Source organism: Schistocerca nitens, chromosome 2, assembly GCF_023898315.1.
Source record: "Schistocerca nitens isolate TAMUIC-IGC-003100 chromosome 2, iqSchNite1.1, whole genome shotgun sequence".
NCBI lineage: Eukaryota > Metazoa > Arthropoda > Insecta > Orthoptera > Acrididae > Schistocerca > Schistocerca nitens.
In genome coordinates, this window is record NC_064615.1 from 232,462,977 (window position 1) to 232,490,478 (window position 27,502).

The 27,502-nt window shown below is 42.9% G+C and overlaps 1 protein-coding gene across 1 annotated transcript in view; it reads left to right on the forward strand.

Moving 5' to 3' along the window:
- The window catches only part of LOC126234942 (golgin subfamily A member 6-like protein 22), a 150,913-nt gene that overhangs the window by 27,326 nt on the left and 96,085 nt on the right, over positions 1 to 27,502 (forward strand). The gene's annotated exons all lie outside the window — the stretch shown is intronic.

Genomic DNA, 27,502 nt, shown 5'->3' on the forward strand with positions numbered 1-27,502 from the left:
TTCCCTTGTTAGAGGTATTGTGTGTTGGTGGCGTTGCCAGTTTACATACTGTGCATGTAACACACAATAAATGCGTTGTTTACCTTGTTAGTCCTAGTTTCAAACATTGTCTGTCTGACAGAAAACGTAGGCATGAAGGAGTCTGTAAAAAGCAATTATTCGCTATTATAGCAAACTTTTGAATCCACATGATACTTGAATTCTCTATATTGATTCTGAGAGTTTTGTTATTTCTCTTGTTATTTACTGTCCCAATGTCATCCGTGAGAATAAAATTAAAGGCAGTTAGATTAGGTTCCTGATCTATAAACTGATTTAATATTCTGCGCTGCTAAATAAATTTTGAAGGTTGTATTCTTTACGTAAAACAGAGTATCGGTGTCAGTCCTAGGATTGACGATAAACTTCAGAAATACAATTACAGAATAGTGGCATATCGATTACGGCTCCCCACGATCAACAATTGTTGTTACCCATAGTTTCGAATTTGCTGTTTTACCGTCGTTACCCTTTAGAGGCCAACCTGATCTTTCCACAGTGCCATTCTTACTTGCTTCTTAATATGTCCAATAACTACAGATTTGTTGAAAATATTAACTGTTAAATACACTATTCCACAAATTAAAAACTTCCAGTTTTTCTTCATATCTTGAGACTTACTACCGTTGACTTTCACTGAAGGAAAGATACATAATAATAAAATGAAATCAAAGATTAGAATGTCGAAGCATAGTGTGAATGGTTAAAATGAAATGAACTAAAAATCATCTTGTCTAAAACACTTTACTCTTCCAGAGAACTTCGGTACCTCTCAAAATTTTTTCAGCTCTGATGTTTAGCCACATGTGGAAAAATAGCGGGTCTCATGATGCAGCACTGTTTAGCCGTCACAAAATAAAGCCTCAAAAATCAGTAAATAAAACTATTCTTGTACAGTTGCTCCGAATCGCATATACCAACCGCCCTTTCCTGCGACAACGACTCAAAGTCTATTGGGTATTTGATTTTGCTCTGCTTTTTCGGGCCTCCTTACCTCTCCTTCTAGCCCAACCTTTGTTCTGCTATTACGTCTTCATCGGCGAGCTTCTCCTCAATATTTTTATTTTGTGCTGAACTGTTTTGTATCCTTCTTGCATACACACGTGTGTCACGTATTTTATAGAGACTGAATGAATATATAAGGTGAGTATTTCTTCTCTTATCAAATTAAATATTACATATCTTGCTGTGAATTTATTTGTTTGTCCCCATTCCACTTACTGCGTTTCCTTGAAATTGTATAAAATATAAGTCTGTAAAAAAAAATCGCGTATAGCCTCCTTTGGCTTCCACAACAGCTGGAAGTCTGTTGGGCATTGAGCCCACAACTCGAGCCACAGAACTTGGAGATTCAAGTAACTCATTCCAAGCGTCATGAATTTGTTGATTTGTCGTGCGTTGACAAATGGATGGTTCGCACTGAAACGGCGTATCTGCTGATCCTGAGCTGCTGTTTTGCGGCGACGGCCATGAGGCCTCCCATTCAGGTTACCACTCTCTTCCTTTCGTCTGATCCACCTGGCTACCGTCGACTTGTGGAGACCCATAGTTCTTGCTATGTCGGCATTTGAAGATCCCTCTGCATGGAGTTCTATTATAGCGCCCTTGTCTGCCTCAGCCAGATGGGCCATTTAGCGTTGACTGAATGATTCGTCGCGGTTAATATTGGCTGCGGAAACAGCGCTGGCAGGAAACAGACTGCTTCCTCCTAGACGGCAGCCGCAACGCAGTGGCCAAGTATGTGTAACACGGAAATCGATGGCATAAAAGAGAGATCGCAAGCCCGTACCCGTGTCATTACATAGTGGAGCAACTTAGAATCTCTAATTTTTCTCAGAAGGGACTGGTCCACTCTTGTCATGTCTTATCCTGATAAATATTACATGAAATGAAATGTTTACGTTTTGCATATGCGGCAGGCCTGACGCAAGAAACATTTCTGAAATATCTGAAGCAACCTGAAGAACACTTCGTGAATTTTATCTGTAGAAGGTTGCCTTATAAGAAGGAAAACGTGTTTATCCCCGCTCGCCGTGTTTCCAGGTGGCGCAGTTTACTCGGAGGCATACATAATTCTCGCCGGGCGTAAGAAGCGACTCGACGAGCGAGGGGAACTCGCCAAATGTCATAGGCTGATTGTCCCGAAACTTTGCTCAGTGAAGGAGAGGACAAAATAAGCGAACATGTGTTTCGGCTTATCTGCAGACACTCGACCGTTTCCGAGAAAACGACGGTCAAAGTTATCAACGCGCTGTTGCTCTAGTGTAGATACCTTCTGCAGCCGAGAACGCAATTGAAGCGGTGCCTCAGTGGCTACCGTCGTTCCTTCTTAACATTGATTCCCGTGTTCGAGACCATATTGGGTTGTTTATTATTTTATTTTCCTGCCTCTCTATCAGAATTATCTATGAATGTTTTTTCTAATTTATGTTGAAATAATGATGTCATTATTCGCCAGTTAACTTTATGTGTAATTAATGAATTAAAAAGTAATAAACGAATGAGACAAGCTGATCTAAAATCATCTGGGCTGCCTCATGTATCGTTATAACCAAATATTTTATGAATGTTAATCTACATTCAGATCCGATAATGGCACCTTTAGTGTGTTGAAACCGGTTATCCAGTAAACAATATTTAAGCGATCTTGGCTTCTGAATTATTTCTACAACAGAGTGATCGCCGCACTACGGACTATGTGTTCCCTTTTTAACTTATTTCTTTACACACTAAATTAACTGACGAATAACGACAACCGTGTTTCAACATAAATTGGAATAAACATTCGTAGACAATTCAGAGAGTGAGGTGAAAAAAAAGGAAAAACCGGGTTTCGAACTCGCAGCGCAAAGTTCCGAAATCGCTATGGTAGCCGCAGAGCCACCGCTCCAGTTGAATACTTACCCGCTACACTATAGTAACAGCGCATTGAAAACTTTGACCGTGGTTTTCTCAGAAGCGGTAGAGTGTAAGCAGATCAGCCGAGACACGTGTTCGCTTATTTTGTCCCCGCTTTCACTGAGCGAAGTTTCAGCAAGATCAGGGTATTTGCTCGGGAACATACACAGGAAGAAACCATAGTAATAATGTAATTCAATGCTCGCAAGAAAAGATTTAAGTGGTCCATTTTCCCGCACACTGTTAATGAGTGGGACGGTAGAGAAACAACCCGAACCTTCTGCCAGGCACGTAAGTCCGGATTGCAAAGAAATCCTGTTGATGTAGTCATGTAGATGTAACAACGAAATTATGTTTTTATTACGACATGTGACTTTCATTTGATTTAAACATCGAAGTTGTTTGCTGTTTATTTACTTTTTGTTCAATAGTTTCAGCCATATACAAACACCTAGGCGCGTTAAATTGATATTGAAATAAAGTGTCATGCGTGGACAATAACAATAAATTCCCACCTACTTGTTATAGTACTGCAGTATCTGCCAGGGTCTTCAGAAGTGGATATCGCATACGACGTTCCTAGGGTGTTTATAAATAGATATTGCAGACGACTTCGAAAAAAGTTTGAATGTAGCTTCGTAAAAGTTCCGTGATCAAACGATCGGAGTTGCTGGCGAATACAGTTTATCCTCACAAAACAGTATATATTATCATTATACATGAGGTGAGTCGGGTTTCGCCGGGTTGCGGTGGCCGAGCGGTTCCAGGCGCTTCAGTGACGAACCGCACGGCTGCTTCAGTCGCAGGTTGGAATTCTACCTCGGGCATAGATGTCTGTGATGCCCTTAGGCTAGCTAGGTTTAAGTAGTTCTAGGTCTAGGGGCTGATGTCCTAAGCAGTTAGGTTGCATAGTTCTTGAAGCCATTTTTTGACCTTTCACTTAAATTTTCTTTACATAAACTGTCGTATCTTTTGATTGCGTTGACATAGAAGCTCACTTTTTTACACCACCAAGGGACCGGTTACAGCAAGAAGTGCGATACATTTCCGCTTATTATGTCCACCCGTTCTGGAGGTAAACGGGTTTTAAGGATTGGGTAGACCGATAGACGGTCAAGAAAGTGAGACTAGTAGGGTTCCGTTTTTACCGGTTTAGGTGACGAAATCCTAACAACGAAAACACTGAAGATGAGGGCCGCGTAAATAACACCCGCTACTCTTTATTCGAAATGTTCTAGTTGCTGTCGATACAGAAGCGTATTAATCGTAGCAACGTTTTCGATCCAAATCACGTTTACAGGAATGCAAATAGAATCCATTTGCCTATACACGTGGTAATTCACGTCCCAGTATTAATGCCACCGCGTTTTAGAAGTACGAACATTCTCATTGCTAGCTAGCTTAAGAAACACTTCTGCTAGTGAACGTTTTCTGGCTGTGGAGAGTCTAGTGGAGAATTCGAAACAATGCAGAATACGTTTGGCAGCTATGTAGCCGTTTATTTCCTGGGGTGGTGCAGAATTATCCTACAAAATTTCCTCTCTAATAACAGTAATTTGTTATTTCGATAAACATCCCGAATGATTGTCACATAAGCGGTGACATAGAGGAAGAAAATTCATGTTTTTCAGTCCAGAAAGCTCTATGCAACAGAAACTGCAGATTTTCATTGCGAAATTGCCTGCTTGTTCATGTCTGGGGTAATAATAGAGGGGTGTTTGCCTGGGTTATCTGCTAGCATAGTGAAAGGAAGGTCTGATTTGTTTTCGGTTCTAATCTCTATGGAGGCAGGTAGAATATCAGTAAAGCAATTTTAAGAAATTCTCGCTCACCCAATACGTTTTATCGCTACCTTTATTCTGTACTGGCGCCCTGTGCATGTCAATATGACACTCTTGTAGAATTTCGTACATGTTACTGCCTACTTTTTCCGCTTCTGTCAATAATGGAATTGACTTAAGCGTGGCACTGAATGATTTTTAACTGAATTTCGTTATGAATCTTCACGCATTGCTAAATTTGCACACTTTCATGGTAGGTCAGCAACGGTAATCCAGTATGACTGGTCTGAACGTTGACACAGACCGTTTCGCGGCCGAATGCGGATAATATTTTGCTACTTCGTAACGATCTGGGGTTCTTTGTCTTACTGAAGCAGTTAAGTCATCTCGATAAGTTGAAATTCATTTTTATTTGTCCAGTTCATACCAATTAGCGTTTCTTCTTTCAGTTCTGTCTTACATTTACGTGTTGTATTTAACACACTAATCAGCATTAATATAGTCTTACAAATTATGGAAAACGGTCTCAAAAAGTTCAGATAGTTTGTCAATTTCACGCCTGTGCATATTATGTTGTAGCACTTCGTCGCCTTGCCTGTTATGCTGTGTAGCTGACTTTAAAGCCGTGCGGATCAGCATAACGAAAAGGCGAGGGGTCTCACTCGTTTTGTCCACGACTGTACAAGAGTGAAGGTGGAATAATAAGAGTGGACGACCAATAGCGAAGTGCTCTGATTAAAAAGGGTGCAAGACACGGATGTATCGGAGAAACAATGACGGACATAAAACAAAGGTTCAAAAGTGGGATTAAAATTCGAGGTGAAAGGGTATCACTGACCAGATTCGCTTATGACGTTGCTACCTTGAGTGAAAGTAAAGAAGAATTATATGATCTGCCGAACGGAACTAACAGTGTAATGAGTACAGAATATGGATTGAGAGTAAACCGAAGAAAGATGAAAGTAATGAAAAGTAGCAGAAACGAGAATAGCGAGAAACTTGACTTCAAGATTGATGGTTACGAAGTAGATGAAGTTAAGGAATTCCACTACCTGGACAGCAAAATATGGACCAGCACTGGCAAAAAGGGCATTCCTGGCCAAGAGAAGTCTACTAGTATCAAACATAGACCTTAACTTGAGAAAGAAAATTCTGAGAATGTACGTTTGGAGCACTGCATTGTATGGTAATGAAACGTGGACTGTGGGAAAACCGGAACACGAGAGAATCGAAGCATTTGAAATGTGTTGCCCCGAATGTTAAAAATTAGGTAGACTGAGAAGGTAATGAATGAGGAGTTACTGCGAAGAATCGAAGAGGAAAGGAATATGTGGACAGCACTGAGAAGGAGAAGGGACAGGATAATAGGACATCCGTTAAGACATCAGAGAATGACTTCCATGTTTCTAGGGGGAGCTGCAGAGGGGAAAAACCGTACAGCAAGAAAGAGACTGGACACATCCACCAAATAATTCAGAATATAGGTTACAAGTGCTACTCTGAGGGATTCGTGGCGGGCCGTATCAAACCAGTCAGAAAACTAACGACTCAAAAAGGAAAAAAAAGAATAAGAAAAGAGCGGAGAGCACGTGATCACCTGCTGGATCGAAATTACTTTACACATTTTACTGAAAACAGTTTAGTACATGAAGATTGGAATTTAATACTAAAGTTCAAAAAGTAATTTTCTTTCGCAATTTAACATCCCATACCTTTACTTCGTATCACTGTTTCTAATGACACCGTGTTACAAGAACAACACCTTAACATTTTGATGGCAGCGCGTATGAAATCAAGCTCAAGTTACAAGTTTTACATACTGACTGCAACTCATGGAAAAGAAAGTTAAAATTTACATCATTACACGCAGCTCAGGTAACAACTACATAATTTGTAAGCATGAGCTAGAAAACTTAGCTACGCTTTCACATAATCCATTTCCAGAAGAATAAACTTACATTTCTATATAAATTACTAGTTTCTAAAATGCGTTACAAGAGACTTTACTGCAGTGAACAGATTTTTGAAAGAGCAAAAATAATTACATAACTTCAGCTAGAGAAAACTTAAAAATTAGATCCTGAATACACAAATACTAACTTACGTAAGTCTTAGGGACACAGCGTTCTCAAACAGTATCTAACTATAGGAGCTGATGCAGCTGATCAGACACTGTGGTAGTTCCAAGAAAACAGTAATGACTGTTTAGAATTAAAAAGCGAATTTCTGTAACAAACACCAAGTAATAATTATCATTGAGTAGCTTACAGCATGACAAGTTAAAACACTGAGTAGCTTACAGCATGACAAGTTAAAACACTGACTAGCTTACAACACGACAAATTCAAACCCAAATTACTTAAGAGCCTGGCCCCAAATGATAACACGCAGGTACAAGCCCCACTGTCAATTAGTTGCTTCCAGGGTTTTTGACAAAACAGCAATCACCAAGGTGGCCTTTACAATGCATTAACAAAGAAGAACATTTGGGTAAGGGTATCTGAAACACAGTTTTGGTATGACAAGCAAACAGAATTGTTTTTTTTTTTAACGCAACTGGTGTGCTTGCTATTCCTTCGTATCAGATATCTTGTTATTCCATTCGCACCGCCCCCCCCCCCCCCCCCAGTGCCGTCGGACTTTTTCTTTTGCGCTACATACACTTCCTTCATACAGTCAAAAAGAAAGTTTGGACGTGTTGAAAGCTCAAAAAGTAGTAAGTCTCTACCACACAGTAAAAGTAAAATTATGTTCTACTACAATTTCAGAAGAACAACTCCAAATATTTACTTAAAATTGTGAAAAACTGTAATATAAAATAAAAATATCGGCAGTTGACGTTGCCATTTCGATACTGTTATCAAGAGAGAACGTGTCTTCCATATATATCGTAAGTTTTGGAGCAAATGTCGGTATATCGATATATCGATAGCTTATTAATAGCCGACTGTTCCAGCACATGTCGTCACAGTCCGTATTACTTGCGGCACACCGAGCGAGGTGGCGCAGTGGTTAGACACTGGACTCGCATTCGGGAGGACGACGGTTCAATCCCGCGTCCGGCCATCCTGATTTAGGTTTTCCGTGATTTCCCTAAATCACTCCAGGCAAATGCCGGGATGGTTCCTCTGAAAGGGCACGGCCGACTTCCTTCCCCATCCTTCCCTAATCAGATGAGACCGATGACCACGCTGTCTGGTCTCCTTCCCCAAAACCAACCAACCAACCAACCAACCAACTTGCGGCACTTCGCCGGGAGACTCCACGCAACGCTCGGCGCTATTCTCAAAACCAAGAACATTGCAGCACACACGAGCCCCGACAGCTCACTTCATAAGAAATTATCTGATGGGAAAATTTTGAGAGAGCAATCGAATTATCCAAAAACTTAGAAGGTGGATCAAAACAATCGCAAGAGAATTTGATAAAAGCAAACCTGACAGCTCACAATATATGGATTATAGCTAGATAAAGATAATTAAAACACCATGAAGCTAAATTTAGAATGATTCGGCCTTACAATGAACGCTTACAGTCGCTTTCCCACACATCATTCGATCACCAAAGCGCAAAGAGACTGTGGTATACGAAGTACTCTCCGCCACGCACCAGAAGATGTCTTCAGGCGAAATTTTTATTTTTTTAGTCACACGTCTGTGTTAAAGAATAGAGGTGGGGTCTCTTCAGAGATATGAAGGTCAACTTTGTTTTTTAAATGGGATGCTATAATTTGGTACTTATTTTCTGATAACGGCTATCGAGACGAATTCAGTGATGTGTAACAGTAAGCTCTTTCAAGGTCAACGAAGGTAAAAAAGGTGGCATGAACGTCTATTTACAGAAGCTGTTCGAAGTGCTGACTTTTGGTATCAGTGAAGTGCTGCAGTCTGCTTATCATGGATCGAGTGGTATTCGTTATCACATCGGCACTTGTCGAAGCACATGCTCTGACAATTCTCTCTCGTATATCGCACAAATAGTAAATATTCGCCGAATATGGCGTATCCATCTAACGTGCCACTGACATGTAAACACCGACGGTTTCCCAATACAACACTAATAGGAACGGGAAGATTTGTATCGACGAATCAAGCGAATGTGAATTATGTATTCCTTCTAAGAACAAGTCGATATGCTTCTCATTTACGGAGAATTCCAACGAAATTCAGTGAGAGATAGAGACACTTATGCTGAAAGACATCCTCAGTGTAGTCACGCTACATGTCGTGCATTTAAATATGTGTATGATAAATTGAGAACAACTGGATCTCTAACGCATCGGAAACATATTCGGCAAAGGAAAGTTAATAACGAGGAAACGGAAGTTGATATTCTTGCCACTGTGGTTCGAGATCCCTTGTGTTAGTTCGCGTCAAATCGCAAGGGAATCTGGCATGAGCCTGAGTAGTGTTGTTCGTGTTCTGCATCGCCATAAATATCATCCATACCATATCAGTCACCACCATGAATTAACTGCTACTGATTGTACGCGTCGCATTGAATTCTGCCAATGGGCTCAACTTAAGACTGAGAGGGATGGCACATTTATTAATTTGATTTTATTTACTGACATTCTACATTCACGAACCACGGAAATGTTGGGGCAAGTTGCTTACCAAAAACCGTGATCGGTGAATGTATGGTGTGGGATTCTGGAGGACAGAATCATAGGCCCCTATTTCATCGAAGAAAATCTTAATCGTAGGAAGTACACCACATTCCTGAAACAAACATTAGGTCTGTTATTGGAAGAAATACCTTTAGGAACAAGGAACAGAATGTGGTATCAACACGATGGGTATCGGGCACATTTTTCGTTGATGGCTAGAAATGAGCTGCAGAGACAATTCCCAAATCGTTGGATTTGTCTCGTTCGCCAGACTTGACCCCTCTGGATTTTTACTTGTGGGTATTCCTAAAAGACATTGTTTATGGAGAGGTTCCAACTACACCTGAAGATATGCGAGAGAGAATTGTCAGAGCATGTGCTTGGATAAGTGCCGTGTGATACGGGGTACCTCTCAATCGATGATAAGAAGACTGCAGCACTGCATTGATACCAATGGTCATCCCTTCGATCATCTTCTGTAAATGGACGTTCATGCCAACTTTGTGAACTTCGTTGACTTCCAAAGATCTTACTGTTGCACATCATTGGATTCTTATCGATAGCCGCTATCAGAAAATAAGTGCCAAATAATAGGACCCCATTTAAAAAAAAAAAAAAAAAAAAAAAAAAACGAAGTTGACCTTCATTTATCTGAAGCGATCCCACCTAGCGACAAATACCAACTTCATACTATGGCCCCATTTGTACCATGCAGCTTTTGTCCCACAAACGTTTCACCTCCTATCATACTTTCGGAATTGTTCTAGGTGGTAATAGTTAGTGACTGCCATATATCATGAACCCTGATACTTGCCTTGGGGCATCGAAATGAGAAAACATGTAATTAACGTAACGTTCGTCTCACACTTAGCAACCATGCGTGGAATGTCGACCGTCTGGGATGCTTTTTAAACTTTCTCAACCCCCCCCCCCCCTTATTTTAAATTTCGCTATGGTTGGATCCCAATAATACCGTTATATTGCATCGTGACGAAATGCACTTTCCAGAGACACTCATTATGGATAAAATATGATTAAGAATTGACTTGTAATTTACAGATTTCTGGGAAACATTTCGAGGAAATGCAAATACATGGCGAGGGTAAACATTCGAAATGGAACTTTGATTACGACTGTAGATTTGTTACAATGATTGATAACCCACATAGAATACACGGCCTAACGTTAGCAATAAAATTTAAATAGTCACTCATTTCCAGAAGTCGATCTATAGTTACAAGATAGCATGATTACATGAAAATTGGGAGTCCATGCAAGAAGGGAGAATAATCTTGTTTTACTATTTAATAATACCAAGCAAGAGTACGTGCTGTACATTTACTTCATCGAAGTCAAGTGTATCCCACCGAATTTAATAAATTCTGTAATTTATGTGATATTTGAAACTCGTTATATAAATTGGGGTTCATTCTGTGTTTAATTATTTGTCCCACTCATTAAAACACACTGTGCATGCGATATATCCGTTTTACGCACACGTAGTGGACGAGTCGTGTACAAATACTTACTCTAGTAATGAAGGAACAAAATTCAGATGTCCATCGAAATACGCAAATCATTTCAAAATTACGAGCTAACTGCTAAACGCTGCAACTGTGACCGAGCAGACGCGGATTTTAACTCTTTCCTTGGCACACCCAAATATTGTGAAGAAAAAGAGTTAAGTAACTTAAATTAGATTTAAATGGTCATTTGAGCACTTTTACATCGGTTTTCCAAATACACTATCTTGTCTTCATGTATTGTTGCTCACAAAAGGCTCCCAGTGCTACAATACAATTATTACATTTTTGTTAATGTAGATGAAAACTGGTTGCATTTTGCACTGTTTCACGTGGAACGGCTGTTCAGATAAAAAAAATCAGACCATTTTCAATGTTTCTGGTACGCAATCACTAGCACATTTGTACACTACCTCACGTGCAAGACTTCCTCTTATCGTTTACAAGCTATTTCCGTGCACAAGAGAAAACAGAACTACAAAATAGAAAGTAAGTGCTGCACCGGCAACCGATGGTCACATAAACTCACACGGGGTCTGCTGAAGATGCACAGTGTTCAAAATCTTTTCACCAGAGACAACAAAGTACCGCAGTATATGAGCGCTTGAATGTTGCTTACAAGCACTATTGTCCATCAAAAAGTGAAACTTGAAACACGCTGCAGGAAACAGTGTGCAATTTTTATGTTGCTTGACAGCAATACTGCCAAATAAAGGGTTCACTTGGTTCTGCACGAGGGTAATTACTCGAAATCATTAACCTGCTTGTACCAAGGTATCAAATTTATATCAGCATCGTTATACTCGCGAATTGAGAAACGGTCAATATTTAACGATTTTCGAAGTGTTTCTCAAGTGAAGAAACACCAGTGACGATGACACGCGGTCCACTTTGACATAACCAAAGAGAGAAATCTAATTGAAGCGTCAACCACGAGAATTGATCTTCACGATCTGAAATGAAACAACACTCCCGACCGCTCAATCTGATAAATAAACAAAAAAAGTATCTGTCCTCACAAACAAACACAGAGCTGTACAAAAGCGTGTTTCAAAGAACATCATGCTTATACACCAGCGATCGGACCATTAGGGAGAACCCTGAGAAGTTATTTACTTAGTTAGTTGCATTTTCCATAGATCAGTTGAAGGATTCTTTTACCGAAATGATGTGGAACGAGACAGTTTACAGCTTATATATACACGACTACTGTTGCCATTAAGGAAGACATCATTTTATTCCTACTCATGCAGCGACACTTGAAAACGTTTTTTTAATGGCTACAACTTTTTAAGTAAAAATTCGTCGGTGAAATAAAAGGAGTTGTCCAGGAGAAAGCCGACCCATGGGCTTAGCCGTAGGAAAGCGCTGTTTTTTAAGTGGGCTGAGATGTGTAGCCAACAGCTAGTGGAGACGGAAAAGCTGGAAATGCTCTGATTCGCACAGAATTACACTTTTTCAATCGTACATGATGGCCCATCATCGGCAGTTGACACAACGAACAGTCTTTTTGCTAAAGTAAGTGGGAAACCAACCGGAACGCTTTGACATTACTGAAGAAGCATTGCAAGGTTGTTACTACCATACGTGCCGGCTTAGGTGCCCGAGCGGTTCTAGGCGCTACAGTCTGGAACCGCGCGACCGCTACGGTCGCAGGTTCGAATCCTGCCTCGGGCATGGATGTGTGTGATGTCCTTAGGTTAGTTTGGTTTAAGTAGTTCTAAGTTCTAGGGGACTGATGACCTTAGAAGTTAAGTCCCATAGTGCTCAGAGCCATTTGAACTACCATACGGGACAAAACAAGGGAGTTTCTGTTTTCCTCGCCTGCAGTTTTGGAAACGTACACCCACACATTCATACCTAGAGGATATGTGACATGTAGTGCGTAAGTGGCTTCCCAACATCTGTACAGCAGATATACAAGTCTAACGGGCAAATCTCTACAAAAAGATAAATGAAAGGGCACTTGCACAGCCACCTTGCTGACTCCTCTGTAATGATCAAAATATCATATCTTAAATGTTACTCTAACAGTTAAGATATACACTGATACACTGATACAAAAAACATGCCTTGGATGGTCACAGTGATCCCTTTAATTACCTCCAGCATATTGGAATCAGAGTTTGTTCTAATGCAAAGGCAAGTCGGAATATAACTGACTACATTTGTCACATCTATTTAACTACGTGTTTGTAGAAATATTGAGTTTGATTTGTTTTCCTGCGATTCGTTAAAAGAGTCACATTCTTTACCTTATATGTCAGAATATTATACGACAGATCGTTAGCACTCATGTAGTAACCTTACGGAGCGCTTAATCTGACAGTATTATTTACACCAAAGGCACAATTTTAATACAGGTGTTAGCTTTTACCCGTGTAGAGCTCGCATTATAAATTAGCAACATCATGTTTTCCTTTTACATGCCGGTATTTAGTACAATTAGACCGGGATTTTACAATTGTGGTACACAGTGAACAGGCTCTTACGCTACTGTAACGTAACAGGTAGATGCAGCAGAACATGTTCTTTAAAACACGATATAGAAGAACTGGGGAAAAAACAAACAGAACAGGTATTTCGCATTGTCTTCCACAGTAGGCGAGTCACTAGCACTAGCACTAGCCCAGGTGCACAGTTGCACAGTTATTGGATTTCCCTGCGCGGGACGTCGCTTTGTCGATTTCCTGGAATGCCATTTCTGGCCTGCAGGCCACTGGCTTTCACTGGAAGCCAAGTGGGCAGTGGACTCCATTTATCTAGGCTGCGTGGAGGACATAAAAGCAGTAAATGCAATCACGCACTGTCAGGGAAACGAGGATCTCGTACGCTACACAGTGTTGTAAGGAGCAGTCAAACGAAAACGAGACAGATGTAAGAAGGTGATAAACTCTTTATTATTTCAAAAGAAATGTATCCCACTGTGAGATAAGACAGTCAAAGTCTTCATGGAAAAATGTTTGCGGTTGCATTCTCTATGACATGTCACATCACTCATACAACACGGTTCACTAATCACGTAAGAACTGGGGGTCGCAAACGCCACGACAGGGCACTACGGCCGCGAGAGGGCGTTGCTATAAAAACACTGGCGGAGAGCACGGAGACAGCCGCTATTCACGCCGTAGAAGCGCTGGGAGTAACACACAGCGAGATGGATGAAAAGCATTTATGGCGCGACCGTCTGCAGTGGACGAGAAACCGTGTGCTTGTGTCGTGCGAAATATCCCAGTAATAAGATGCTGTGCGACACATTATTCGCCACCCTGTATCGCCGTTTGTGCTAAACCGGCTCGTTCCGTGCGCACAAGTCGCATGCTGGTCGCCAACGAACAACATGGACACTTGCGGAGAAGGAAAGCGGTCTCGAAAGGGTGCAGAGTATGCCGTCAAAAAGTACATAAGATGTATCTGCGCCAATGATATAGCTCCATCTTCCGTCTGGTGCATTGTACAGACGAAGGACTGCATCCGTTTCATTTCCAACGCGTCCAGGCATTGCGACCGGAGGACTACAACAAGAGCATGTGATCTGCGCGGTGGTTTCTGCAGGATTCCGCTGCAGACTGAAGCTTCCCAGCGAGTGTCCTCTTCACCGATGAGGGTGCGTTCTCACTCGAGAGTATTATGAACGTTCACGATCTGCATACACGGGCAGATGTGAAGCTACATGCTACTCTTACGTATGCTTCACAATGTAAATTTACCCTTAACGTGCGGGCTGACGAAGTCTGAGATTATTTAATTGAACCGTACATTTTCCCGGACAGACTTGACGGGCGCACGGTATATCGTATTTCTCAGAGAGGCTCTACCGGACATGCTGAATGATGTTTCATGCCTACCTGTCACCGCATTCGACTTCGCAAAAACAGACAAATTCTGATGGTATAACCGCAATCAGTGGTTTTACAATGTTACTTATAATTCGTCTTGATTGCATAAAATGTTTATTCGTATGACCGGTTTCTGTTCCTCTAGAACCATCTTCAGATCTGTAACGATAATGATACTAATTTACTATTTTACGATTGCAAATCTTTTTCACCCTATCCAGTCACCATCAAATGTACCAGAACGTACCTGCAATTTCGGTTACAGGAGTTACCCGTCCACACACTGCAAACTTCACATACTGCGTCACATAAAATTAGTTGGCGCAATGCACGTCATTTATATTAGTGTTTTAATTAATATAAATGACGTGCATTCTGCCAACCAATTTTACGTGACGCAGCATGTGAAGGTTCCAGCCGGCTGGAGTGGTCGTGCGGTTCTAGGCGCTACAGTCTGGAACCGCGTGACCGCTACGGTCGCAGGTTCGAATCGTGCCTCGGGCATGGGTGTGTGTGATGTCCTTAGGTTAGTTAGGTTTAACTAGTTCTACGTTCTAGGGGACTGATATCATTATTGTTACAGATCTGAAGATGGTTCTAGAGGAACCGAAACCGGTCATATGAATAAACATTTTATGCAATCAAGACGGATTTTAAGTAGCATTCGACTTATCAACACGATGGAGCCGCCGCATATTTCAGCAAGCAAGCGAGGGCACATCTGCAGGCAAACTTTCCCGGCCGCTGGATTGATCTTCGTGGGCCAGTCGTATAGCCACCTCGATCACTAGTCTGTTTTTACCTCTGGGGGCATCTGAAGGCCTTGTGCATGGAACACCTGTTACAGTACCAGAGGACATAGTGGACAGGTTTGTTGCGCGCAGAAGGATGTCTTCGAGATACATCAGATTATCTTTGAAAGGATGCGCCGTTCAGCATAGCATCGATGTCAGGCGCGTCCCGATGCATCTGGACAAAAGTTTGATCTCCTCCTGTACTTATCTTCCGTTCGTGGCATCTGACTAAACAACGGTAACGCCATTTAGTAGTCCCAGCTGGCCTTTGCGACCCCCAGTTCCTACGTGATTACTGTTCCATGTCGTATGGTTGATGTCACTTCGTGAACGTTTTTTAAAACGTCCTGTGTAATGAAGCGAAATTACTGGGCTGTACTTACTGTTTCATTGTATACACAACGTTTATATTGTTTAGTAAGAGCAGGAGTATTACATTTGCGAGGTTGGTCTCAGTGTCCGGGCTGGCTCCTTTGTTGCTATGTAACCTATTAAAGATTTTGTGCTGGGTTGTTTAAATGACGAGTCGCTGGAACGTTTTGTTGCTTTTATCTGTTTCCTTCTTTTATTTGCCTATTCTTGACAGACATTTTACAACAACAATTCTCAGGTACACATTGTGCAACTCTCTTGAGCTAGACAAAGAAAGTAGACAAAGAAAGTAGCCAAACAAAGAGCAACATTTACCAAACTCAGTAGCTACTAAACCAACTCTCACACTATCTGACCCAATTCTGACGCTATGTGAAACATATGCTTGAGCATTGTCCTTGCTGAGTTCCCAATAAGGTTCTATCGCAGAGGAAATCAGCCACACTCTCGATATAGGTGTCTGGTATGGTCGTTTGTTGTACACGAGATTGTCGTACGTAAGACATCGGTTCAGAGCGCTGGAGAATAAGACCACTGGCTTGTGCGGGAGCTGACGGAAGTGTTTGTTTAAAACGCCATCCAAACCAGGAGCCGACTGCTCATGAGGATCCGTTGGACTTCTGCCAGGGATGTAAGGTGAGGAGCAGTTAGACGTGGTCAGTATCTGAAAGCGGCAACGGCCACCAGAACATCATGTTCATCCTGGAGTTCATCGGGTCTAAGATCCTGGACGAGCTGTTGATTCTCGGCCTCAGATACATCGACCAGAGTTTTCACCACATGGAGGGCATCATAAGTCAAACCATCCACTATGCAGGTAGTATCGTTGGTTCTCACTGCACACCAGTCCAGAGCCCAGACAACATCCCATTCTGACTTAAGTTAGGATAGATAGGTGGACATCTTGTCCTAGCATTGTTACGATTTCCAATCGGCGAGATGGGAGCAGAATTCATGGTGGAGATGCCTCATGTGATACTTATCCCAAGAGTCACGAAATTGTTTCCACTGCTGACGGTAGCGGTTCTTCTGGATTTGCAGTTTGACCAGTAGGGCAGACAAGACATACAATGGAGTTAAAGTATAGATACAGTGGCAGTAGAGGCGTTCATTGCCTACCAGACTTTTACAGTTACGTAGTCAACAGCACTTACCACGTTGGCAAGTGTTGTCAGGTAATGTTTTGCCTGGTGGTGCCTCCACCTCAGCGATGGAGCCAGTCTGTATGATAGCAAACCATTATGCATAGACTACAATCATCTGCAGCTCTGAGATGCTTTTCTGAGACAAGTAAAGTATCCAGTGGTTGCTGTAGAGGAAGATGTTCAGTTCACCTTCCATCCTTATAATTCCATTAGCATTGTAAATACGGACAACTAAATCCTGAGGGGCTGGTAATTGTGTTGTGGGTGTTATGCCATTATAACAAAATCTGGCTGAGCCTTTCAACCAGGACGATGAGATTTGTGATCCTGTCCTCCAACTGACGAATCTTCTGAGCTGTTTCACAAATGAAAGCCCTGCTGTGGCGTTGCACGAACGGAAAGATGACCTGGAGGATATCCTGCATGTCATTCTGAAACAAAGCATCTGTCTCCACCACTGGGGAGAAATCTTGAGTGGCTGCTTGACCATGTGGTGGGTCTTACGGCACACTGAGAATGTGCCTCAATGGAGGGTTGAGTCATGGAAACAAATTGGCGTGAGGAGGCTCCAGTGGCCTTTCTATTTGGAGGGCATTGGTATTTGTCACATGAGACAGAAAGGACTGAGATGCAGCAGCAAAGTTAGTCATATGGGCCAGAGCTGGAGGAGGCCCCTGCATTAGGTGTCCATGCATCTACAGTTTGAAGGGTGTCTAGCTTACCCCTTAAGACAGGGAAACTGGTGTGGACCCACAGTGGCGGTAGTGACCGATCTGTCCTTGGCTTTCTTCTTGGAGGGTGGGAAGACTTCATAGCCTTCTGCTATATACAACAGCCAGCACTGCCAGGAAGCCAGATGGTGTGGTCGTGAGATGTGCCCAAACAGCAGGCACAGATGGATTTTTCTCTGGCCAGTTTGCAGTCCTCCAGCGCATGTGGGCCAGCACACTTGACAGACCAGAAAGGGAGTGAGCTGTTATTACAGGTGTGTTGCAAACGTTGACACCAAAGACGGATGGATGGGCCGTTGTGGGTTTGGTGCACATGAGATATCTGGTTGGTAAATGCATTCGATGTCTTCTCTCCTAATAAGGGAGACAACATGGATTGGCGTAGTGATTAAGTTCCAGGTCTCAGGGTCTCTTGTATCGGTGAACCAAATGGTTCAACAACTCGGGACAGAGTAATTTACCACTGACATCTGTTTCTGTAACTTTGGATGAAATTTTTTTGACGACAGTTTTTTTTCTTATGTTGCCTGAAGCCTGATGGGTATAACAATGCAGTGCACACAACTTCTCAAAGCTGAGGACTATGAGATAGCCGTCCTTTGTGTCAATCAGGTACTTCACATGGTATCTCTCGTAAACTGCCAGCAGTTGGCCTGTAATAAGGCACTGCAGTTCAGTGTTCGGTATAATACAATTCGTAGGATTTTAGATGACGGCCGGTGTGACCGAGTGGTTCTAGGCACTTCAGTCTGGAACCGCGCAGCAGGTTCGAATCCTGCCTCAGGCATGGATGTGTGTGATGTCCTTCGGTTAGTCAGGTTTCAGTAGTTCTTAGTTCTAGGGGACTGATGACCTCAGATGTTAAATCCATAGTGCTCAGAGCCATTTGAAACATTTGATTGTAAACCACGATAGGAGGGAACTTCCTTTCCTTTGGCGGTGGTGATGAATTCTGAGGTCTGGAGGGGGACCCATTTTCTGGTCGATGACAGCACACATGCTATTTGCCCCGGTAGGGAGGCGTCCGAATCACGGTCGCTGTAATGGCGCGAGCGGATGACCGTTTAGATTTCCAGCCATGGAGGGTGACCGACACTGACGGAAGTCCCATGAGGATTGACAGGCCGACGATCTGGTGTAGATGGAAAAGCACCCGAAGATGCGTCCACATTTTGGTCGGTTGTATCAGTGTTTGGTGCCGACATGGCGTGAGAAGTCTACCAGCAGGCGGCCGTGAGAGTTGTCGGATGGCGAGATGGAAGAGCAGTCACTCACCTGATGCTGGGGACAAACTCTCGTGAATCGGTATCACTGTCAGTGGCCAAAGATTCGCCTAGCTGCGGATTCCCGTCCTTAGCCCTTCCATGTTTTTTCTCGGCCCCTACAGACGTAGCCAGGGCCCTGGGTGACGCAAAACCTAAAATAGCGTTCAGTGACTGGATTTCGTTGACTTTTGGCACAGCGATCCCTTCGATCACTCTGTCACAGGTTTCTCAAATAAAACGACAACTGGAAATTTAGACGGCTGAAGGTGTTTTGATGCAACATTTTACACTGAATAGCCGCGACCGGCAACCATTTGTATAAAGATGGTCTTAAAGAGACACAAATCACAGAGCTGAGAGGGAGCCACCTATAGTACATGCCACCCGAGGTTCTACCGTGATCCACTAGTGGCACACGCCAGCGTTAACATATTAAAACTGCAAGATGGTTAAGTCAAATAACCCTCATATTCTGTAAATGTGGAATTTCATATTACGAAAACATGACCTGTCTTAGTAACTAGAGGGCAGGTAATTTGTAAACGGCAGTAAATAAAATTAAAAAATACAGAACTAAAATGCAAAATAAGATATGCTTTGAGTTCCAGAAGGGTTTCTACACAGTTCTTCATTTCCATTTGGTGATCAGATTTCCACACAGTTCTTCATTTCCATTTGGTGCCCAAACTGTGTATCAAATCATAGTTATTATTGAGTAATAGTTTTCTGAGTGTCGTAGTGCGTCAAAATGTAAAAAAGTATAGTGGAGAAACAAATGTTTCGGCCACCATTACAATGCTACCGATGTGCTTTAGCTGTGCGACTCCACACACCTAAAACACATAAGCAGATATTTTAAGCGTGACTCATAATCTTTTCACCTTTACAGCAATAAAAACCAAGTCAAGAAATAAATTGCATGAAACGCCACTGTAAATATTCCACATGGTCCATGTGTTGTGACGAAAGTTCCTTGTGCTGAACTGAACCCTCTTGACATGCAAGGTGTTTCAAAAAGGACGTTACAACTTTGAAAATTCACATAAATTAATTCATAGTGCCTGTAGAAGTGATTGTAGTGGCAATTTGTTGGGAAATACATCAAGTTTTGTCTCGCATAGATTGCTAGCGCCGAGTCGCATCGTAAGGAGCGCTAGCGGCAGTTCCGTTAAAGATGGCTGCCCTCACGTGCTAGCTGTGTGTTTTGGTTTGAGGAATCGAAGTCGGCGACAACAGTTCAGCGTAATTTCAGCTCGAAGTACACTAAAGATCCTCCTAATAGGTCTACAATTTATGATTGGTATAAATGCCTTGTAGAAACAGGGTGCTCGGTAAGACATGGGAAATCATAAGGTCGTTCAAGGACATCTGACGACGTCGTTGCGCTAGTGAAACAACGTCTTGTCAACAGCCCCACGAAATCGACCCGGCGTGCATCTGGCGAACTTCAAATCCCACATACGACTGTTTGGCGTGTGTTCAGAAACCGTTTGCATTTGAAACCGCACAGATTAACTATCGTATAAGGAATAAAAGACACTGATAAACTGCTCACAAAAACTATATAAGAATGAACATTTCGTGGAGGAAATAATCTTTTCTGACGAATCGACTTCTCATTTAAGTGACAACATTAACACACACAAGTGTAGGATTTGAGGAAGTGAAAACCCACAGCAAACATTGCGACATGTTCGCGATAGCCCTAAACAGAAAGTTTTTTGTCCATTGAACAAGAACAATGTGTACGGACCTTTCTTTTCTGTGAGAGAACCATCAACGGGACAGTGTACCTGGATATGTTACAACAATTTTTGATGCCAGAGATCGATGAGGATGATCAACAAAATTTTTACCTCATGCAAGATGATGCACCACCCAACTGCCTGGCTGACGTGCGGAACTTTGTCAGTAATCGCTTTCCAGGTCAATATATTGGCCGTAGTGAGCAAATTGCATCATGGCCCCTACATTCCCCAGACCTGACGTCACTCGATTTTTTATGGGTATTCATCAAGGATATCGTGTTTGTACCTCCTGTGTCGGCTTCTCTACCTGAACTTATAGCAAGAATTTACGCCGCCACTGACTAAGTTACAACTGCATTGCTACAGCGAGTTTCGGAAGAAACTAGTTCAAGGTAAAAAATACATGACGCGTTTCCCTACTAAATAACACTAAATCCAGCTCTATATCTTCTTTCAATAAATGTACATGAATTTTTAAATTTGTTAAGTCCTTTTTGAAAAACTCAGTATAGTAAAATGGGAAGCGTATTTCTTTATGAGCCAAATTTGAAAAACGAATTTCTTGAGGTACTCTTCCTCTTCTCAAAAAGAAACAAAGAACGAAGGACAAAACCACAATGATCAACAGATGGACGAATCGACAGTTCGGCGGTAGAGTTTAAAGCCTGCAGCCTTACTTCATTGGCGGACAGAAAAATAAAACATTCACTGGATGTTGCTGAAAGAAAATAATCATCCTCGAAGTACTTCGTCGCTAACAAAATAATTGTCTTCTAAATCGAAAGCACCCGACGGAAATATCGAAAAAAATTAGAAATTGGCATCAGACATCCTCGCTGACACTCAAAGTAAATGTTCCCCTCCTAAGGTTACATCCTGTTGTAAAATAAAATGAAATGTACCTGAAGATAAAGCCAGTAAAAGTTTCTTTCAGCTGCTCTACAGGTCCGATCTTAGGCAGTGTCGCTTAGTGCACACACCGCCTATTCGCGTTACACAAGGAGTCATGTATGGGATTGCCACCACGACAAGCAAGTCCTGAAAACTCTTGAAACAAGGTTGTCTAAGTCTGTTTCCAGTTAGCGCTCTTCTAACAAACGTTACACATCGAAAACTCTCAGGAAATGGCGCATAGACAAGTAAATAAGGATTTCAGACAGCACAGTAAATCACGTAATCACATTAAATGGAATGAACAGAGAGTACAAAAGAAAAGGTAGAACAAATACATTTATAGTTCCTCATCACCGTATACTTTTTGCAAAGTTATTTTCAGGAAATATGCAAAGGGTGTTGCTATATTTCTGTCGTGAGTGTTCCTTTCCATGTTCATTCCACAAATATTCCAGAAAACCCAATTTATCAGGCATCTTTAGGGAGAATATTGCGTAAATTTGTGACCCATAATCCAGGTCGTAGCATTTTTCTTTGTTCATGGATTGGGGTTCCACTGTGGTATGATGCTGTCTGATACCGTGACGTAATTCACAGCGACTCTCTGGATCAATCGCAGCATGTCCCTTGCAGTGTTCCAAATGATAAGAAATTTGTGGCGCCCTGACCGATATTCGATTGTGTCCTCTTGCGCACACATCTCACAACCACTGGATCGGAGTATCTGAACTGAATGAAGTTTGGAGTTTGTTGCAATAGTGCGATTGACAACCTTGTACCACGTTGCGCGCGCACTCCCAGATAGAACCTTGCAGGCTAAGTTTTGCCACACAGTGTGCCACTTGTGTTGTGGCAGTCTCAACTCCCATTTATTCCGTGTAGGAGATCCATGAGGAGCGGTAGCAATGTCGCTGATTCTGTAGCCTCTCAGGTCACTATGCAGAGTGTTACAAAATGGTACGGCCAAACTGTCAGGAAACATTCCTCACACACAAAGAAAAAAAAATATGTTATGTGGACGTGTGTCCGGAAACGCTTACTTTCCATGTTAGAGCTCATTTTATTACTTCTCTTCAAATCACATTAATCATGGAATGGAAACACACAGCAACATAACGTACCCGCGTGACTTCAAACACTTTGTTACAAAAAATGTGTGTGAAATCTTATGAGACTTAACTGATAAGGTCATCAATCCCTATGCATACACACTACTTAACCTAAACTATCCTAAGTACAAACACACGCACACACCCACGCCCGAGGGAGGACTAGAACCTCCGCCGGGACCAGCCGCACAGACCATGACTGCAGCGCCTAGACCGCACGGCTACTACCGCGCGGCCACTTTGTTACATTAAATGTTCAAAATGCCCTCCGTTAGCGATGATACATGCATCCACCCTCCGTCGCATGGAATCCCTGATGCGCTGATGCAGCCCTGGAGAATGCCTTATTGTATCACAGCCGTCCACAATACGCGCACGAAGAGTCTTGGCTCTGCGTAGACAAGAGCTTTCAAATGCCCCCATAAATGTAATTCAAGAGGGTTGAGGTCAGAAGAGCGTGGATGCCATGGAATTGGTCCGCCTCTACCAATCCATCGGTCACTGAATCTGTTGTTGAGAAGCGTACGAACACTTCGACTGAAATGTGCAGGAGCTCCATCGTGCATGAACCACATGTTGTGTCGTACGTGTAAAGGCACATGTTCTAGCAGCACAGGTAGAGTATCCCGTATGAAATCATGGCGGTGAATCGAGGAAGTACAGTACATACTGACGAAACTAAAATGAGCTGTAACTTGGAAATTGAGCGTTTCCGGACACATGTCCACATAACATCTTTTCTTTATTTGTGTGTGAGGAATGTTTCCTGAAAGTTTGGCCGTACCTTTTTGTAACACCCTGTATAGTAGGTAGCTGGTGTCAAGGTAAATTCGATAAAACCGATGCACGAAGTTCAAACGGTTCAAATGAGCACTATTGGACTTAACATCTGAGGTCATCAGTCGCCTAGAACTTACAACTACTTAAACCTAACTAACCTAAGGACATCACACACATCCATGCCCGAGGCAGGATTCGAACCTGCCGTCGTAGCGGTCGTGCGGTTCCAGACTGAAGCGCATAGAACCGCTCGGCCACACGCGAAGTTAAGCACGGAGGGGCTGCTGCTGATTTGGATGGAGGCAACTAGTGATTGTGGCCGGAAGTTACGAAATAACGTTGCTGTTGGACTGCAAGAACATTTTTCAATCACTGGTTTGGTGGATTTGATGAAAAGCACCCCACATTTGGCTTGGAAGTCTATTAAACCCAGTCCGCCATCTTCAAGTTTCAGTGTGCAAGTTTGCCTGGAGACCTTGAAAATGTGTCCCCTCCACAACATCCAATACATGCCTCTTTAATGAGGTCTGCTATTTTCTTGGCACTGGCATAACTTGACCCAAACCAGGCCTTCGCTAGGCTATAAGTGTTAATAGTCTCCACCTTTTTTTGTTTGTTTTAATGTCCAAGACCCTGCCAGAGTATTTATGCAGAGTGTGACACCAGCTGAGCGCTTGCATTCTCTGCAGGTTATCCATCATCACAACTCCGAGGACGTTGTAGTGTGTGCGGACACAGAACCTGTTCCCCTTAATGTTCGATCCGGGACGTTTGAGGGGTAGTAACGCTGTCTTCATAGGATTCACAGTCGCCCCTGCTACCTTCTCAAACTGGCGGAGCAGAGTGCATAGCCTGTCCACGTCTGCTGGCTGATCCATGAAAACTCCGAGGTCGTCGGCATAAGCCCTGCAAATCAGCTGGTCGTTGCCTATATCGATCACCGGCATCCGACAGTGAGCGTGCTTACCCTACTGACCAAGTGATCGGGATTTTATCACTTAGGCAGCCATTGATAATGACCCTCGAAGTGGCGTTCCGAAGCATATTCTCAATTACAGTCGTGAACTTGGTCCCAAATCCCAGTCTGTTCATTACCTTCTTCAAATAAGCGTGACTAATTCTGTCAAAAGCATTTTGGATGTCGGTAAGTAAAATCGCTGCGTTTCGTATAGTTTCACTTTTAACACATGCGATGCAGCTCCTGTATGGCACGAAAGTATCGAATATACAGGGTTATTACAAATGATTGAAGCGATTTCACAGCTCTACAATAATTTTATTATTTGAGATATTTTCACAATGCTTTGCACACACATACAAAAACTCAAAAAGTTTTTTTAGGCATTCACAAATGTTCGATATGTGCCCCTTTAGTGATTCGGCAGGCATCAAGCCGATAATCAAGTTCCTCCCACACTCGGCACAGCATGTCCCCATCAATGAGTTCTAAAGCATCGTTGATGCGAGCTCGCAGTTCTGGCACGTTTCTTGGTAGAGGAGGTTTAAACACTGAATCTTTCACATAACCCCACAGAAAGAAATCGCATGGGGTTTAGTCGGGAGAGCGTGGATGCCATGACATGAATTGCTGATCATGATCTCCACCACGACCGATCCATCGGTTTTCCAATCTCCTGTTTAAGAAATGCCGAACATCATGATGGAAGTGCGGTGGAGCACCATCCTGTTGAAAGATGAAGTCGGCGCTGTCGATCTCCAGTTGTGGCATGAGCCAATTTTCCAGCATGTCCAGATACACGTGTCCTGTAACGTTTTTTTCGCAGAAGAAAAAGGGGCCGTAAACTTTAAACCGTGAGATTGCACAAAACACGTTAACTTTTGGTGAATTGCGAATTTGCTGCACGAATGCGTGAGGATTCTCCACCGCCCACATTCGCACAAACAAGTTTCGCACTGAACGCATCCTCTTCCATGAGCTGTTGCAACCGCGCCGAAAATTCAAAGCTTTTGACTTTGTCATCGGGTGTCAGGGCTTGTAGCAATTGTAAACGGTAAAGCTTCTGCTTTAGCCTTTTCCATAAGATTTTCCAAACCGTCGGCTGTGGTACGTTTAGCTCCCTGCTTGCTTTATTCGTCGACTTCCGCGGGCTACGCGTGAAACTTGCCCGCACGCGTTCAATCGTTTCTTCGCTCACTGCAGGCCGACCCGTTGATTTCCCCTTACAGAGGCATCCAGAAGCTTTAAACTGCGCATACCATCGCCGAATGGAGTTAGCAGTTGGTGTATCTTTGTTGAACTTCGTCCTGAGGTGTCTTTGCACTGTTATGACTGACTGATGTGAGTGCATTTCAAGCACGACATACGCTTTCTCGGCTCCTGTCGCCAGTTTGTCTCACTGCGCTCTCGACCGCTCTGGCGGCAGAAACCTGAAGTGCGGCTTCAGCCGAACAAAACTGAGTTTTTCTACGTATCTGTAGTGTGTCGTGACCATATGTCAATGAATGGAGCTACAGTGAATTTATGAAATCGCTTCAATCATTTGTAATAGCCCTGTATTTCTATTCCGTACTGCGCACGTTTGGTGTTGGCTGACAACCTTTTGCATTACCTGCTTCAGTCTACTGGTGACATACCGCGCCGTTATTTTGTAGCTGCTGTTGGTAGACTGCCAATTTTCGGTGAAGCGTTTGGCTTTGGTATGAGCGTGATGCGATCTTCTTCAAATGCTGGTGGTATTTCTATCCCGCTCTGGATTTCGTTGGGGAATACGGATAAATGTGTCGCTCAGTATGTTAAAATATTTAGCATAAAACTCAACAGGGATCTAGTCAAGTCCTGGGGACCTTCCCTTGAAACTCCGTTCGATAGCATTCTCCAAATGGTCTCGTGTACAAACTTCGTTGGTTTGTAATCGTTCAGCCGTATCTCCATATCACGGGTTGTCCGACCGTCCTGTTTCCTTTAGTCTTCTATGTATAATTTTTCGCGACGCCTGCATTCCCTGTGTGAGTTTTGTATGGAGAGGCACTCCCTGTGTGCGGCACCGGCGAGTAGGCTCCTTGTGACTGTATCTTCACGTCGGGAACTCATCTCATTTACGAATTGAGCTTTAAAATACCAGTAGTAAATGTGGTTGTCCCGTGACCTGTTGAGCTAGATCTTGTAAACAGCTCCGACAAAACTACGTCATTGTTCAGCGCCAGTGAACTTCCTGACAACTCTGATCAGAAATATCCAGTTGGCAGGCTTTGCTGTTGTGAACCCACCATTCAAGTTTACTCTTAGCGGAATGCTGCTCGTGGAGAAACGTTTGCCACAAGGTGTTACAATCTTCAGCTAAAAGGGCGTTGTCCAAAACACTACACATGAGCTACCAGGTGTTTTTGTGACGAGGCAGTCGATCATTTGGCGGAAGTAACTGCAATGATCCAGGAATATGACGGACAAGACTTCTGTGCAGTTTATGTATGCATTAAGTGTAGGCGACACTTATATTCTGTCTACCCGACTACGGTCCAAGTTATAAGAATAGATGTAGTGTGTTTTGTCTGGATTCAGTAAACGCCACGTGTCTAACCTGGAAATTGTCGACTAGAGCACGAGGTTCGGGAGATCTGTTGGGCCGTGGCATTTTATCCACATAACCGAGCACTGCATTAATATCACAACAGTGAACCGATGAGAATTAGGTCGTCGTTGCTTTTGTATCCCGCCTGAGAGGCGGTGCGTGGGTAGGAACGGGAAAGGGTAATCCAAGTCGGTACTGCAAGAACGTGGTTTACTGACGCAAAAACATGGCGGTAAACGATTACATAACTTTGTACGTAAGTTCAATGCTGAAGCGAAGTGTCCTGGCTGGCTGCTCCTGATGAAATGGGCTGAAGCAGTCATGGAGCTCGTAGACCTCGACAGCACCGGCTAGAGGGCGCTGTCGTCTGTGTCTCTCGTAGTGCCAACTTGAGAAACTATTCCGTGGCATCGTTGCTATCGATACCAAATCTCTCCCCCCTGAA